This window comes from Triturus cristatus, chromosome 3_2 (genome assembly GCF_964204655.1).
Source record: "Triturus cristatus chromosome 3_2, aTriCri1.1, whole genome shotgun sequence".
NCBI lineage: Eukaryota > Metazoa > Chordata > Amphibia > Caudata > Salamandridae > Triturus > Triturus cristatus.
The window spans coordinates 1,114,978,264-1,114,994,640 of NC_140584.1; positions in this window are offsets into that span (position 1 = coordinate 1,114,978,264).

The following is a 16,377-nucleotide window of genomic DNA, read 5'->3' on the forward strand; positions in this document are numbered from 1 at the left end:
AAATCCCATGTCCGGCTGGACATCGGATGTGTATAGTAACCCATTGTGGTCTATATTTAATTTTATGTAAAATTTAGTGTCTGCTCAGGACCATTGTTTTCTACAAATATAATTGGATAGAGCAATGGGCTGGCCTTGGCAGAGTTTTAGGAGAGCCGGTTGGAAGGCTAAGAGATGCTAATATCCTTTGCTATCACACACAGCACTGAGGTAGCTCTCAAAATGAGTCACGTTTCTGTCAAAGGAACTAGAGCACACTACACGAGAGCTTTAAATTGATTCACTTAAGGTTTTGGAGGTGCCATTTATTATAAGTTTATAGCCAGCGGTTGAGTGCTGTACCAGTTGGCCGTAGGGCTATAAGGCTATTAGAACATGAGAATAGAATTTTCTAAATTAAAAATGGAGAAACAAAAGGATAAACAGTGTGATGTTTGGACCGAAGGCATACTCTAGTCGTTATTAGGCCTCAGGCACTTCATTGTCTTCAATGGAGCTCCCAACATTCAAATGTTCCAATTAAGATGTAAGTACTTTTGAGAGTAAGTTTTCTGTTTTTGGAATCAGACTCATAAGGTCCAGATCCTGTGTGCAAGCATCCAGGGCTGAATGCTGGATGACTTCCTCGACACCACATCAAACAGACTGTAGTAGCTGCTTGTCTGAAGTATGAGACACATCTCTAATAAAGCATCCTACTGTGCAGCCATCAGCGTGTGACAGGTGACTCTGAGATTACAAGAAGGCAAAAACAGCCTCACTATCCTATAGAGCGAGAAAGCCTGTTTTTACTTGTCTGTCTGAAATATGAATCTGAAAGGTGTGCCATTACTGAAAGATAACAGTACACAAACAAATGTGTTACACGTCATTAAAGATAAGACATTACCGAATATATTGATTCTAAAAGCTGGACATGTTCAGTTTTGTTCTATTCTGAGAGACTCCAGTATTTCAGTGAGCTCTTGTATTTCAGCACATTCACCATTTCATTTCTCATTTTCCAGAGTGCTTGCTAGGAGGGAAAATATTATTTGACTTCGTAGATGATATATTAATTATCATAACTTCTGAATTTATCTAGGGATTTGTTTTTGATTCTTCAGAATATTTTTTATCCATATATATAAAGCATAACACGTATCGTAAAGCGCATTTTCAGGCAAAGGTATCTTGGAGCTGAATAACAGACAATGCACACAACAAAATGGCACTTATTTTATCAACCTCAGAAGTATGAAAGGCTTAACTGAGCCACCAGACCCAGCTCTCTCCCTCTCTCTCTATATATATATATATATAAATTCATTGAAAAAACCATAGGTTTCAGGGGCGTTATAGTTAGCTGGACTTTTCACTCATACAAAACCATTGAAATTCTCCTGTTATAGTTAGTTCAGCTAACTATAACTCGCGCCCCCGCAATGCACTGCTGATGACGTCACATATTAAATCACTCATGACATGGTCAATGACATCACTGATGACATCACTGATGGCATCTCAAATGACATCACTGATGACATCACTGATGACATCATCCATCGATTGTGTGTTTTTCTGAAAATTACATATGTTTTATATATGTATATCTCAAGGTCGATGGAAGAATAAATGGGTATATAAGTGTCTAAATGGATGATTTGTTTTTGAAAAATTGACTGATTAAGTGTATCTTAGCGAATACGTGGCTTAGTGAGTAATGTTTAAATATGTAAATATCTGTATCAGTCTCTCACTTTGTGTATAAGTGGCTGCATTGGTTGGTGAGTAGCTACATGAGAGTCTATATAGGTTATTAGTTGGTTTTTTGAGTATCAGTATGAGTGTCTGAGTGTCTGTATGGTTCGGTGGGGGGTATTACGTAGTGCATAGGGGCATGAATAAGTGACTCACTGCTTGTATGTGTTGAAGAAAGCATGTGTGCAGGACTGTATGGGTGGATGAGTGTGTGCATGGGTGTGTTAGTGAGTGAATGACTGTCTCAATAGTGTCTTTATGAGTAACTACATATCTTTTAAACTAGTATATGTGACTATTGATGCATATAAGTGAGTATATGTGAGAGTGAGAGATTGGAAGAGTTCCTGAATGAATAAGTATGTGTTTCTATAAGTGATTCTTTAAAAGACTAAGTATGTGTAAGTTTCTGTAGAAGTAAGTGTGGTGGTGTGTCTATAACTGTATATGCAAATGGATGTTTGATTCTTTAGTAGCATGAGTGACTATGTGTGTGAGTAACTCTAAGGATGAGTGGCTTTGTGTAACAGGATGTATAGGTGTATGAGTACATATGATGAGTGAGTACATGTATGAGTGACTGTATAGGACTGTTGGTGAATGAGTGGATGTGCATGTGGATCTTAGAATTACTGAATAGGTTGTTGTAACTGGTACTGATATGTCCATTGTTTTGAAATTTGTAGTTTCTATTTTTGAATGTGTGTGTCAAAGGTTATATTAGGGGGGGAGGAGGTCTGCCACTCTATCACAAGGATGATGTCATCAGTGATGTCATGAGTGATGTCATTTGAGATGTCATCAGTGATGTCATGAGTGATGTCACTGACCATGTCATGAGTGATGTAATATGTGACGTCATCAGCAGTGCATTGCGGGCGCGCAAGTTATAGTTAGCTGAACTAACTATAACGGGGGAATTTCAATGGTTTTGTACGAGTGAAAAGTCCAGCTAACTATAACGCCCCTGAAACCTATGGTTTTTTCAGTGAATTTCTCAGGTTTTTTAAATGCTAATTCATAACTATAACGTGCCTGAAACCTATGGTTTTTCAGTGAATTTCAAAGGTTTTTTAAATGCTAATTTCTAACTATGCCTACAGAGTTAGGAGATGTGAAGAAAGAAGAAAAAACACACCGAAAGAAAAAAAAAAAGTGCAGGAAGAAGGATAACGTGCAGAAAGAACAAACAATGATGGTAACTGAGTCTGACTAACCAGTCCTAGAGCCACTGCTATGTTAAAAGACACTCATAATACAGTGAAAACACCTACATACACTAGGGAACACTATGCATTGGGGTCACCCTGTGATTAGCATGACCTCCTCTGTAAGCGCCGAGTATAAAATAGGGCAGGGGATTAAAACTACCTCTTAAAACGCTCCACTGGGTGTGTTTGGACACGTCACCTCAGGCCCCGTGCCCTCCCTTCCCCATTGTGTAAACACGCCCTGTGGCCGTTTTAAGTTGGGAGATTAAGTCCCCTTAAATCCTGGGGGTCCCTAGGGTCCAACTAGCCTACTAGGTACTTCCACTAAGTGCCACAGAGCTGCGTTGCAGAGAGGTGTAAAAAGTGGCATGGCCTGGACCACCTCTCTGCAACGCAGCTCAGTGGCGCTTACTGGAAGCACCTGGTGGGCTAGTTAGCCCCCAGGGGCCCTCAGGATTGAAGGGGAATTATTTCCTCAACTTAAAACGTGCCATAGGGCGTGTTTGCACACGTCACCTTAAGCCCCGTCCCCTCCCTTCCCCACTGTGTAAAAACACCCTGTGGCCATTTTTTAAGTTGGGAGATTAAGTCTCCTTGAATCCTGAGGGTCCCTAGAGGCAAAATAGCCCACTAGGTACGTCCAGTAAGCGCCATTGCAGAGAGGTGTAAAAAGGGGCATGGCCTGCACCACCTCTCTGCAACGCAGAGCAGTGGCGCTTACTGGAAGCACCTGGTGGGCTAGTTGGCCCCCAGGGTCCCTCAGGATTGAAAGGGAATTATTTCCCCAACTTAAAACGCGCCACAGAGCGTGTTTGCACACGTCACCTCAGGCCCCGTCCCCTCCCTTCACCACTGTGTAAACGCGCCCTGTGGCCGTCCTAAGTTGAGAGATTAGGTCCCCTTGAATCCCTAGGGTCCCTAGGGTCAAACTAGCCCACTAGGTACCTCCAGTAAGCGCCACAGAGCAGCGTTGCATAGAGGTGTAAAAAGGGGAGTGGCCTCAGAACACCTGTCTGCATTGCAGCTCCCTGGTGCATACTGGAGATACCTGTTGGGCTAGTTGGCCCTCAGGGACGCTCAGTATTGAAGGGGAATTAATTCCCCAACTTACAACTGGCCAGGGGGTGCGTTTGCAGAGTGCTGCAAGGAGGGGGCGTGGCCTCCGGCGCAATGCCGGTCTTTTATTTATTTTATTTTTTTAAGAAGGAGGGCTGTGTGGCCCCCCTTCTTTTTCTAATTTATTGGCCCTGGGGACCCCATCCCCAGGGCCTGCACCCTCATGTTTTTTGTTGAAAAAGTAAATTTGGCCCTCCCAAGGCCTTAATCGGCCCCGGGGACCCCAACCCCCAGGTCATGGCATTTTAAAAAAAAAATCTTTAGGAGGGGGGTTGCGTTGCCCCCCTCCTCAGGCAATTTATGGCCCCGGGGACCCCATCCCCCAAGGCCGGCCTTTGTTTTTTATTATTTTTAAAAAATATATATTTATAGAAACACCTAGGACATGCTGGACAAACCGTATGTACCTATCACCATGACGATTTGCGTGATATTCATTAAAAGGCACAGCGCTATGCCATACATATTACAATCTGGGATCCATATCTTTGTCACAGTGCATATGCAACGTTACACTCCCCAGCACATATTTTATATTACAACTTTAGAGACTAGTTAGGTTACACAACACTGCCCTGTGCATATTACACTCCAAGGCGCATATCGCATAGCACGCGCTAGTGCCTGTGCTATCTTGCGCTCTCCAATGAATCTGTCATTGCGCACAATGTATTGCATATTATATTTCATGCCCGGTTCATCTTATATCACACTTTTTGGTGCATAGTTTATACCATATACTATATCTAGTTTTCCTTTTCAATCGTGCTCTCAGGACTATGTTCTATATAACACTGCATCCACCTACCCTTTTCACGGGCATTGCATTTTGCGTTGGGGGGTGGAGAGTCAGGGGGTGTTTCTGCCAAGTGAGCCCGGAGTCACAGTCACAAACGTCCTCTTCTTCAAGAATAAAAGTGAGATTATCCTGCATACTTGTTCATATTTTAAGTAGTTCGCACAGACACACATTTTAAAAACAATAGAGTTCCTAATACCCACCTTCTCTGAACAGTTAGCTTGTTTCCCCATCCACCTCCTCCCTATCCTCTGTTGTCTGAATCCATGGACTAGCCTCCTCCCTCCAGCCATGCATGGTCTGATGTGCTGCCACTGCCCTCCATTTAGCATGATGTACCAGTCCACTCCTCCTACCCTCCAATGCCCAATTCTATGGCCCATCATTGACCTCCTGCTTAGCCTCTGTGCTTAGCTTGCTGCCCCTGTTCTCCTTCCCCCTGCCCTCCGATGTATTTGTGCATGCCCCCGCTCCATCCTTCTTGCCCACCATGTTCCATGCACCTGCCACTCCTATATACTCTGAGTGTTCTGTTGAGCTGCCACTCCCCTCCCACCTGCCTAGCATTGTCAGAAGACTGTAACCTGTCCCTGCCACCTCCAGCCTGCCTGTCCATATGCCATGCCCCTATCCCCTTCTTCCTGTCCTCCATGGTCTATTTTACTGCCACACCCTTCTGCCCTCCCTGGTCTGCTGTGCTGCAACTGCTCCTCCTGCCTGCCCCGCGTGGTCTGTTGTGAGGCCCCTTCCCCTGAACTCTCTTGTCTGTGCCCAGGTCCTGACCCTCCCTTCTATCCTCCATGGTCCTTTGTGCATGCCCCTGCACCCTCTTTCTTGCCCATCATAGACATTGTGCTGCCACTAACCCTCCCGCTTGCCACGCATGGTCTTCTGTGCTGCCATGGCCCCTCCCACCTTCCCTGTGTGGTCAGCTAGCTGCACCCTGACCCCCTCCCACCTTCCCTCCATGGTCTGTGTGTATACCATCATATTCTCATTGTTGCTCTCCATGGTGTGTCTTGTTTCTAGTGCCCATCCTGCCTGACCTCCATGGTCATCTTGCTGCTCCTGACCTGCCCCCTAGCCCCCAGCCCTCTGTTTCCATGTGCAGACCCCTATTCCCTCCCTCCTGGCTTGTCTGTTCCATTGTAATGCCCCTGATCTGTCCCTCCTGCTCTTTATGGTCTGTTATGCTGCAGCTTTCTCTCCTGTCTGTCCATTGAGGTAAGCTAGCTAGCATTGCCTCTTTCCCCTCTGTTCTCTGTTGTCCTTGTGCATGGTCCTTTCCCCTCCTAATTGCTTTCTAAGGATTGTTGTGCTGCACTCCTGTCCCGCATGCCCTGTGTGGTGTATTGTGCTGCTGCAAACCCTGATGCCTGTCCTGTAGGGTAAGTTTGGTGCACCTCTCCATGTCCCTCCTGTCCTCTGTTATCCGAGTCCATGTCCCTACCCCAATTCTTCCTGCCTACCATGATCCAATGTACCATATTTGCGAACATTTTGAACTTGGTAAGAGGGAGATTTTGAAAAAAAACTGGGATATTGATTTTCCCCTTTGAGTTACATTGAAAAAGAGGAGATTGTAGACAGGAGACAGATCAAATAAAGCCCAATTGAGCTTAAAAACATTGGACGTTTCCTGGCTGAAATGGGTCTGTTGGCATGTATGGTTGTACTACCACTGCCTCTTCCTTCTGCCCACAATGGTCTATTATATTGCCACAGCCTCTCCTGCCAGTCCTGTATTGTTGGTTGGCTTCCCCTGCCCCCCTTTCCACTGTACTCTATAGCCTGTTGTGCTGCCACTGCCCTTCCTGCCTGCCCAGTGTGGTCAAATTGTTGCATCTGCACTCTCCTGCCAGCTTTCAATTTTCAGAGTCCGTGCCCCTGGCCTCTGCCTCTCAACAGTATCCCAATGAACAACTAGATTGCTAACATTCTATGTTTATTACAAAAGTGTGGAGCGCCTGACGTCATCTTGATGTAATCAAAACTGTAATACCTAGAGCATTTCCTTTAGAAATTACAGATATGAGAGGGTCTTATTTGCATCACAATTATGGTTAGTGCTCTAAAAAACTAAAATGAGGACAGATTTTCTGAGTTTTCAAATAGCGACATTTTAAAATTATTTGTAATCTTTATGATTTTTTATCCAGTTGACCACTAAATTAAGGCAATGAAAAACAACGAAAGAGTGTGAAAATGGAGAGAAAATCAACCAAACGGTGATTCTCCTAATTGACAGAATCAGTGCCAGAGAGACCAAATCAACCTGACTTTAAAGTAAAACCCTCACTCACCAACATAGTTGGTGACATGCTTCATCATGGGGTTTAGCCAGGGGTGCCTTATGCACCTCTGGTGTGCTTCGACGCTTGTCTTATGGCGAGCAACAAACTTCCGACTAAAGGAGTGACGTGATTTGGTAAGTGAAAATCAAAAAAAGGGGGGTTTTAAAAGTCATGTGTCGTCTACCAGAACATTTTAATAGTGGCGAGACATGGACGAATTAAAAAGTGAAAAAGGATAATGACTCCTGACGTTTAATTGGTCAGGTTTATCCTATGGATAATCAAGTGGTCGACATGTTTCAGCTTGTCAATGTATTTCACTAAGCTTTCATCAGGACCTAATTATGAAAAGGCACCTGGGCGGTATAAGCACGCTAAGGCTTACCCTAACCTCAGGTGCAAGGAACCGATACACTCACGGTTTACAGTAGAGGTCTTCCACTGATTCGAAGGAAACCTCGTGTATCTGTAAAAAAATGTGTACAAATATTAAGATCAACATACAAGAAATATTCAAGGTGTATGTAACATACGTCAGATCGAGTGTCAGACAGGGCACAAGTTGGAATCAATCGTGTAGTCCCTGCAATTTACATGACCCATGGTAATATACAACAGCTTCCATACAGTTTAGAAAACTGTAGTTTAGTTTGTGTACCAAACATACCCAAGTTCAAGTAAACAGACGGTTGAAACATTAAATCAAAAGTCTAGAATTGGGATGAGATTATTGAGTCAGTGTGGATCACGTTAAAAAAGGCACTGTCAAAGGAAGATCGATTAAAATGGGGCGAGAAATCATCCTAGAATCGAACAAACAATAAGGAAAAATAACTTAAAAGAGCTTACGTATATGAAGGTAAAGAAATGCTCCTTGGGCAAGGAAGCGGTTTGCGGGACTACAGAACAACTATGGTAGAAAAAGGAAAAAACGGGAAAAAATTACAACTTTGAACAACCCGTCATCCCATTCTACCTAAAAGTACCGCTCAGTAAAGAAAAACCACTACATGTTTGTAACGGGCGGTACTCACGTCGTCCAAGTCCTCAGCCAGGTGATTTCACCTACACAGGACCGCCGAGCCCGGAGTCAACACAGAGTAGGGCCTTAGTGTTTAAATACCGAGGGTCAGCACGGGAAATCCGGAAGTGTCCTCGTCTGCCTGATACGCATGCGCACCATCGGCAAAGGCATAGAGAAAGGACTCAGTCGCTGGCCCTCGGGAGAAAAAAGACTAGAACGTCAAATACTCCACTCTTGAAAACTTTATTAGTAGAGTATTGATTAGCGCAAACAATCGTACAAAATTGGTACAAAATTGGGGGCATATTAAATACCTTTGTCTCATAAAGACTTCGGACATAGCCCTAAAAAGTTTTTAGACAGAGGCAGGCGAGGACGAGGGAGAAGGAGAGGAAACAGTCAGGTCCACTGGGAGCAGGGGGAAAGGATAGGGAACCACACACGCAGCAAGGCGGGGACCAGCAATCAGAGAGTCTAGTGCTGAATCTCTCCTCGGTCACATTGACACAGACAGAGAGCAAAGTACTTGAGAGGGGATTAGGATTCGTGCCCACTGCACGGCTGGATCGCTTTCGATTACATTGCGAACTTTCAGAATTTTTCAGGAAGTTAAAACTCAAATCTTTTTTCGAGAAAACCAAATTTGATGTCCTTGTAGATCATCCCAGTGACACCACCTTACGTCTGAAATCTACATTCACCCCCCCTCCCCCTCTGGTTCCAGCAGAGCTTACTGCTTTTGAACAAGCAGTTTTTAACGATGTCGAAGCCTTCCAGGACCAAGGAACTTACAAGAACATGAGTGCCCTTGAGTTTCAGTCTCTTCAATCATTACAGAGTAATTCTGACATTGTGATAAAATCTGCTGATAAGGGGGGAGGAATTGTAATCCAGAATGCCATAGATTATGACCTTGAATGCAGACGTCTTCTAAACAACTTGAAGAATTACATCCCTTTAACCACAGATCCCTCTCCAATTTTGAAAACTACTATATGCAATCTTGTCGAACATGCCGAGATAAGTGGATTTATAAGCAAACATGAGGCTGATTTTTTGACTAAAGGAAAAGGCATAATTCCTTATTTTTATACCTTGCCAAAAATTCACAAAAACAAGTCACCCCCTCCGGGCCGCCCCATAGTATCGGGCATTGGCTCTCTATTAGAGCCTCTTTCTATTTTTTGTGATTTTTTTCTGAAACCCATAATTCAGGATACCCCCACCTATCTTAAAGATACCAAAAGTTTTTTGGCATCTCTACAAGAGCTTAAGATAGATCATGACAACACTATCCTTGTCTCTCTGGATATCGAGAGTCTTTATACAAGCATCCCCCAGGACGATACAATCAAGGTCATTGGGGAAGCTCTTGACTCTATCAACTGGTCTTTTCAAACACCGAAAGGATTTATCATTGAGTGTGCCACTTTGGCACTCAAGAAGAATTTTTTTGAATATCAGGGCACACTATACCTCCAGTCAACAGGTACCTCGATGGGCAGCACTTTTGCGCCGAGTGTGGCAGGACTTTATGTTTTTGATTTTGAACGTAAATTTATCCTGAGCCAACTTAACCCTTTTTCTTCGTATCTTTCCTTTTGGAAGAGATATATCAATGATATTTTTATCATCTGGCAGGGTCCCGAGAGTATCCTTTGTGAGTTCCTAGTATGGATTTATACCTGTGACCCTCATTTGCTATTCACCCACTCCTTTCATAAACACGAGATGATTTTCTTGGATGTGGTTGTCACTAAGACTGATGGCGCACTATCGACTAAAACACATTACAAACCTACAGCCAAAAACAACCTTTTGGTTTTCTCCAGCTTTCACCCTCGACCATTACGGGAAAACCTCCCCCATGGCCAATATTTACGCATCAGGCGTAATTGTAGTAAGGTGGAGGACTTTCGTACACAGTCCAAAGAACTTACATACAAACTAAAACAGAGGGGTTATCCTGAAACTATTTTAGCCAAAAGCTGCAAACGAGCAAGAAATCAACCCAGAGAGGTCCTGTTGCAGAACTATCCCAGAGAGCCCACAGACATACCATTGACGTGTGTAACTACTTACAACGTTGCCTCCAACGCCATTGCAAAATCCATTAAGAAACACTGGAGGATTCTGGAGAGCAATAACATCAAATGGGAAAAACCTTTATTTGCATACAAGAAAGCCATGAGTATTAAAGACTCCCTTGTCCACACGAGACCGAGGATCTTAAATAAGTCCACCGAACTATCTGTCCTTGACACCTGGGGCCTACCACCTATTCTTGGTCATTACCCATGTGGGTCATGTAGTGTGTGCCACCTTACGTCCCCCACTAAAACTTTGGCTTTGGAAACTGGAAAAATTTGGACTAAAAGTAGCCACACTAATTGTAACACGACTGATGTTGTCTATTTAATTACATGGCCATGTGATCTTAAATATGTGGGCATGACCACAAGGAAAGTCAAGTTACGCATTGGCGAACATTGAAGTAATGTTCGATGAAAAAGAAGCATGACAAAACTAACTGAACATTTCTTATGCTTCAACCATACTGCGGATGATCTACAATGGTCCATCATAGAACAAGTAAAACCATCCTTTTTGTTTGAAAAGGAACAACGTTGGGTCTATCGGTTATCAACACACCTGGTGGGCCTGAACGATAACATTCCATGGGGAACAGTTCTGAGACGCAATAGCTAATGGCTCTCTGTACTGCTGTTGTCTAATTTTCTGAATAATTTCTGAATAAATACCTTAATTTTTGAATACATACCTCTATTTTCTAAAACCGTCCAGCATAAAGACCTCTGGTTCCCTATACTTTTAACCTATTGGGTCCTATAAACGAAAGCTACGATTTTGGTTCCCAAGATCTCTACACTCTGAGGTGTCTAAACACCCTCTTTTTGGGCCCTGTCTGAAATCTTTATGTATGAGACATAGGTATTTAATATGCCCCCAATTCTGAATAATTTTTATACGAGTGTTTGCGCTAGTCAATACTCTTTCAATAAAGCCTTCACGAGTTGAGTACTTGACGTTCTAGTCTTTTTTCTCCCAAGGGCCAGAGACTGAGTCCTTTCTCTCTGCCCTTGCTGATGATGCGTACGCGTATCAGGCAGACAAGGACTTTTTTGGATTCTCCGCGCTGACCCTCGGTATCCAAACACTATGACTTCCCCTATTCTTTCAACCTATCGGGCCCTAAAACTGAAGCCCCGATTTTGATTCCCAAGATCTTTATACTCTGGGGTGTTTAAAAACTTTTTAGGGCTATGTCCGAAGTCTTTATGAGACAAAGGTATTTAATATGCCCCCAATTTTGTACCAATTTTGTACGATTGTTTGCGCTAATCAATACTCTACTAATAAAGTTTTCACGAGTGGAGTATTTGACGTTCTAGTCTTTTTTCTGCCGAGGGCCAGCGACTGAGTCCTTTCTCTATGCCTTTGCCGATGGTACGCATGCGTATCAGGCAGACGAGGACACTTCCGGATTTCCCGCGCTGACCCTCGGTATTTAAACACTAAGGCCCTACTCTGTGTTGACTCCGGGCTCGGCGGTCCTGTGTAGGTGAAATCACCTGGCTGAGGACTTGGACGACGTGAGTACCGCCCGTTACAAACATGTAGTGGTTTTTCTTTACAGAGCGGTACTTTTAGGTAGAATGGGATGACGGGTTGTTCAAAGTTGTAATTTTTTCCCGTTATTTCCTTTTTCTACCATAGTTGTTCTGTAGTCCCGCAAACCGCTTCCTTGCCCAAGGAGCATTTCTTTACCTTCATATACGTAAGCTCTTTTAAGTTATTTTTCCTTATTGTTTGTTCGATTCTGGGATGATTTCTCGCCCCATTTTAATCAATCTTCCTTTGACAGTGCCTTTTTTAAAGTGATCCACACTGACTCAATAATCTCATCCCAATTCTAGACTTTTGATTTAATGTTTCAACCGTCTGTTTACTTGAACTTGGGTATGTTTGGTACACAAACTAAACTACAGTTTTCTAAACTGTATGGAAGCTGTTGCATATTACCATGGGTCATGTAAATTGCAGGGACTACACGATTGATTCCAACTTGTGCCATGTCTGACACTCGATCTGACGTATGTTACATACACCTTGAATATTTCTTGTATGTTGATCTTAATATTTGTACACATTTTTTTACAGATACACGAGGTTTCCTTTGAATCAGTGGAAGACTTCTACTGTAAACCGTGAGTGTATCGGTTCCTTGCACCTGAGGTTAGGGTAAGCCTTAGCGTGCTTATACCGCCCAGGTGCCTTTTCATAATTAGGTCCTGATGAAAGCTTAGTGAAATACATTGACAAGCTGAAACATGTCGACCACTTGATTATCCATAGGATAAACCTGACCAATTAAACGTCAGGAGTCATTATCCTTTTTCACTTTTTAATTCGTCCATGACTCGCCACTATTAAAATGTTCTGGTAGACGACACATGACTTTTAAAACCCCCCTTTTTTTGATTTTCACTTACCAAATCACTTCACTCCTTTAGTCGGAAGTTTGTTGCTCCGCCTTAAGACAAGCGTCAAAGCACACCAGAGGTGCATAAGGCACCCCTGGCTAAACCCCATGATGAAGCATGTCACCAACTATGTTGGTGAGTGAGGGTTTTACTTTAAAGTCAGGTTGATTTGGTCTCTCTGGCACTGATTCTGTCAATTAGGAGAATCACCGTTTGGTTGATTTTCTCTCCATTTTCACACTCTTTCGTTGTTTTTCATTGATTCTGGGGGACTAAGAGTGTAGCTCAACCCTCTCTCTCTTGTTGTTTCTATTCACTAAATTAAGGTGCCAAAGGCCCGGATAACCGAAGTCTTTTTCCTGGCATAGACTCCACGGTTAGGACAATCACAATCACCCTTGTTCAACCTGAAGCCAGCCAGCCCATTGGACTCCGGCACTTTAAGAAGCCTGGAATTTCCCAAACCAGCGCATGAAAAAATCCACAAGTCGTCACAAATTCACCTAAAGGCTACCAAATCTGCTCCTGGAATGTGTTCGGCCTTGGGACGAAATTAGAAGACCCTGACTTCATGGAGTTTATTATACAATACAAAATACTCCTCTTCCAGGAAACCTGGTTAATAAAATCTACTCCCCTAGTAGGTTACAAGGAATTTCAGAATCTAGCCACAAAGGGGGCCAATCGAGGGAGAGCAAAAGGGGGCCTCTCCACCTTCATTTCAACCGACATTTCTGGATTCGCCGTTTCCATAGACCTTGATTCCCCCTGGCTGTTATGTGTCAAACTTGACACTCCGCCTTTCAATAGTTTACTGATTATAAATATTAACATTCATCCTGCGTCCAAACAAAAACGGGCAAGCATCGACCACTTATTTGCCTCACTTGCCAATCTAAAACTTGCTTACCCCGACGCTAACATCATTCTGTCAGGGGACTTTAACATGTCTTTATTGCAAGAAACAAATGTCAGTAGGCGGGACACTCTGGCCAAAACTCGACACGACACCCTTGGCAAGCAATGCGCAGCTCACTTGTATGATCTTTCCCTGCGTATGCTTAACGGGCACTGTCCAACTGATACCCCAGCGGCATATACAAGGGTCACTCAAAAGTCAGCTTCAATTATTGACTACTCTTTTATAGATCATTATCTAGCTTCCCGGATCAAAAACTTTCACATTTTGGATAGAGCAGAGAGTGACCATCAACCGCAATCCTTTATACTCCTAAGTAATAATATAAATTCATTTATCACTAACGCAAAGTCTCAAGAACTCCAATGCTATAATTTCAAACGCCTCATCTGGAAAAAGGATAATATAAGTGACTTTATTGCAACATGCATTAGCATTTTGGAGAAATTTAATCTCGAACCATCCAGCATCCGGGCCTGGGAGACATTTACCACTGAACTAAACCAAAATTGGTCTAAACTGGCTATTGGCACAAAAGCAGGCAAACCGTTGGGGGCAGCATGGTTCACCAAAAGCCTGAGAATTCAAAAACAACAATTGAACAAAAACTTACGAAAACTAAGAACACAGGGCTCACCTCCTACTAAAGATCAATTGCTCTTAATTTCCAAAGCCAAAAAAGACCTTAAAAAAGATATCATGGCGGCCAAGAAAGTATTTCAGGAACATCTTTGGGCGAAACTCCACTACTCTTGCAAACAAAGGGGCATATTATCAAGCCAGGCAATAAAATTATCGCCGCTTTAGCGGCAAAAAACGGCCGCTAAAACGGCGATAATGGGCTTGATAATATGCTCTACGGAATTCCAATTGAAGCCCATGTTAGATGTGAAGGACATCTAACATGGGCTTCAATTGGAATTCCATAGAGCATATTATCAAGCCCATTATCGCCGTTTTAGCGGCAGTTTTCTGCCGCTAAAGCGGCGATAATTTTATCGCCTGGCTTGATAATATGCCACAAAGAGACTCCAAGCTTTTCTGAGAAATCATCAACCAGTTAACTAATGGCAGGAAACGCCACCACAATTCGGACATCATGGAGGACACATGGAGAGCCCACATCGAATCATTATATAACTAAATCTTCTCCCCAGGCACTGCTGATTGTAGCTCCCAACTCAGTAACAGAGTTACCATTAGAGATTCAACGAAAAACGACTTCACCTCTGATTCAGACTCTCCTTTACGGGTTCTTAAAGAACAAGTACTGAAAACAATAAAAAAATTAAGATCTGAGGGTGCCCCCGGGCCTAATGGCCTCCCAAATGCCTTGTTTCGGCACAATCCACCATTCTGGGCAGATTATTTGTCCCCTCTTTTTTCGGACATTCTAACTTTTAATATGATCCCTGACTCTTGGAGGGGAAGCATTCTAAGCCCAATATACAAATCGGGTTCTCGTTATTTATTTATTTATTTATTTATTTAAGGTTTTTGTAGAGCGCGTAGTAACCCTTGAGCATCCCAGCGCTTGAACCTGACTTCGGGGGGGAACAGCAGCAGGAAGGAAGAGGAATCAGGGAAAGAGAAGAGTTTTCAGTGCCTTCCTGAACTGAAGGAGGTTTGGTTCGGTTCTTAGACTCCGAGGGAGGCTGTTCCAATGTTTGGCAGTGTGGACCGAGAAGCGGCGTCCTCCAGACCGAGCTTTTTTTACTCTGGGAACCGTGATGAAATTCTCTCCGTTAGATCGAAGAGCTCTTGTCGCTTTGTAGGGGATGATAAAATTATTGAGGATGGGTGGGCCTTTGTTATGGAGAAGTTTGTGGGCCAGACAGAGGACTTTGAAAGCAACCCTCTCTCTGACTGGGAGCCAGTGAAGGAGCTTCAAAGCTGGCTTTGCCGAAGATCTGGCTGGTGTGTGAGTGAGTAGTCGGGCAGCGGCGTTTTGGATTCTCTGCAGGGTATTAAAAGTAGCTTCCGGGGCACCCAGGTAGATTGCATTGCAGTAATCTAACCTTGCCAGGATGAGGCCCTGGATCAATAGTTTCCGGGAAGTGGCGGGAAGCAAAGGGAAGACCTTCCTACATGCCCTGAGGAGACCAAAGCATATTCCTGCTGTCTTTTTGGCCTGAGTTCTGAAGCTCAGATCCTTTTCGAGCCATACGCCCAGGCTCTTGACCTCCTCCTTGGGGCCAGGGGGGTCACCTAAACAGTCGGGCCAGATGTTAGGCGGCAGGGAGGGCTCTTTGTGTCCGAGCAGCAGGATATCGGTCTTGGACCCATTCAGTTTCAGCGCTGAGGTGTTCATCCAGCTGTGGATTTCGGTGAGACAGCTGTGGAGATTGGAAGGATCTTGGTGTGGGTGTGAAAGGGTTACCACCAGCTGGGTATCGTCGGCGTAATTGATGATCGTCACGCCGAACGGGGTGACCAATTCCTCCAACGGAGACATGTAAACGTTGAATAACGTAGGGCTAAGAGATGAGCCCTGCGGTACTCCACAGCGGAGGGGGATCGCGGGAGAGTGGCTGTCATTCTCCCAGACTTGGAAAGAGCGACCATCTAGAAAAGACATGAGCCACTTCAAGGCCGTGCCCCTTACTCCAGTGTCTCTCAGCCGCTGGATTAAAATCTGGTGATTTACAGTGTCGAAGGCCGCACTGAGGTCCAGGAGGATCACTGCCACTGATCCTTCTGTGTCCAGAATGCTTCTGGCCTTCTCCACTGCCGCCAGGAGGGCGGTGTCAGTGCCCTGGCCGGGGCGGA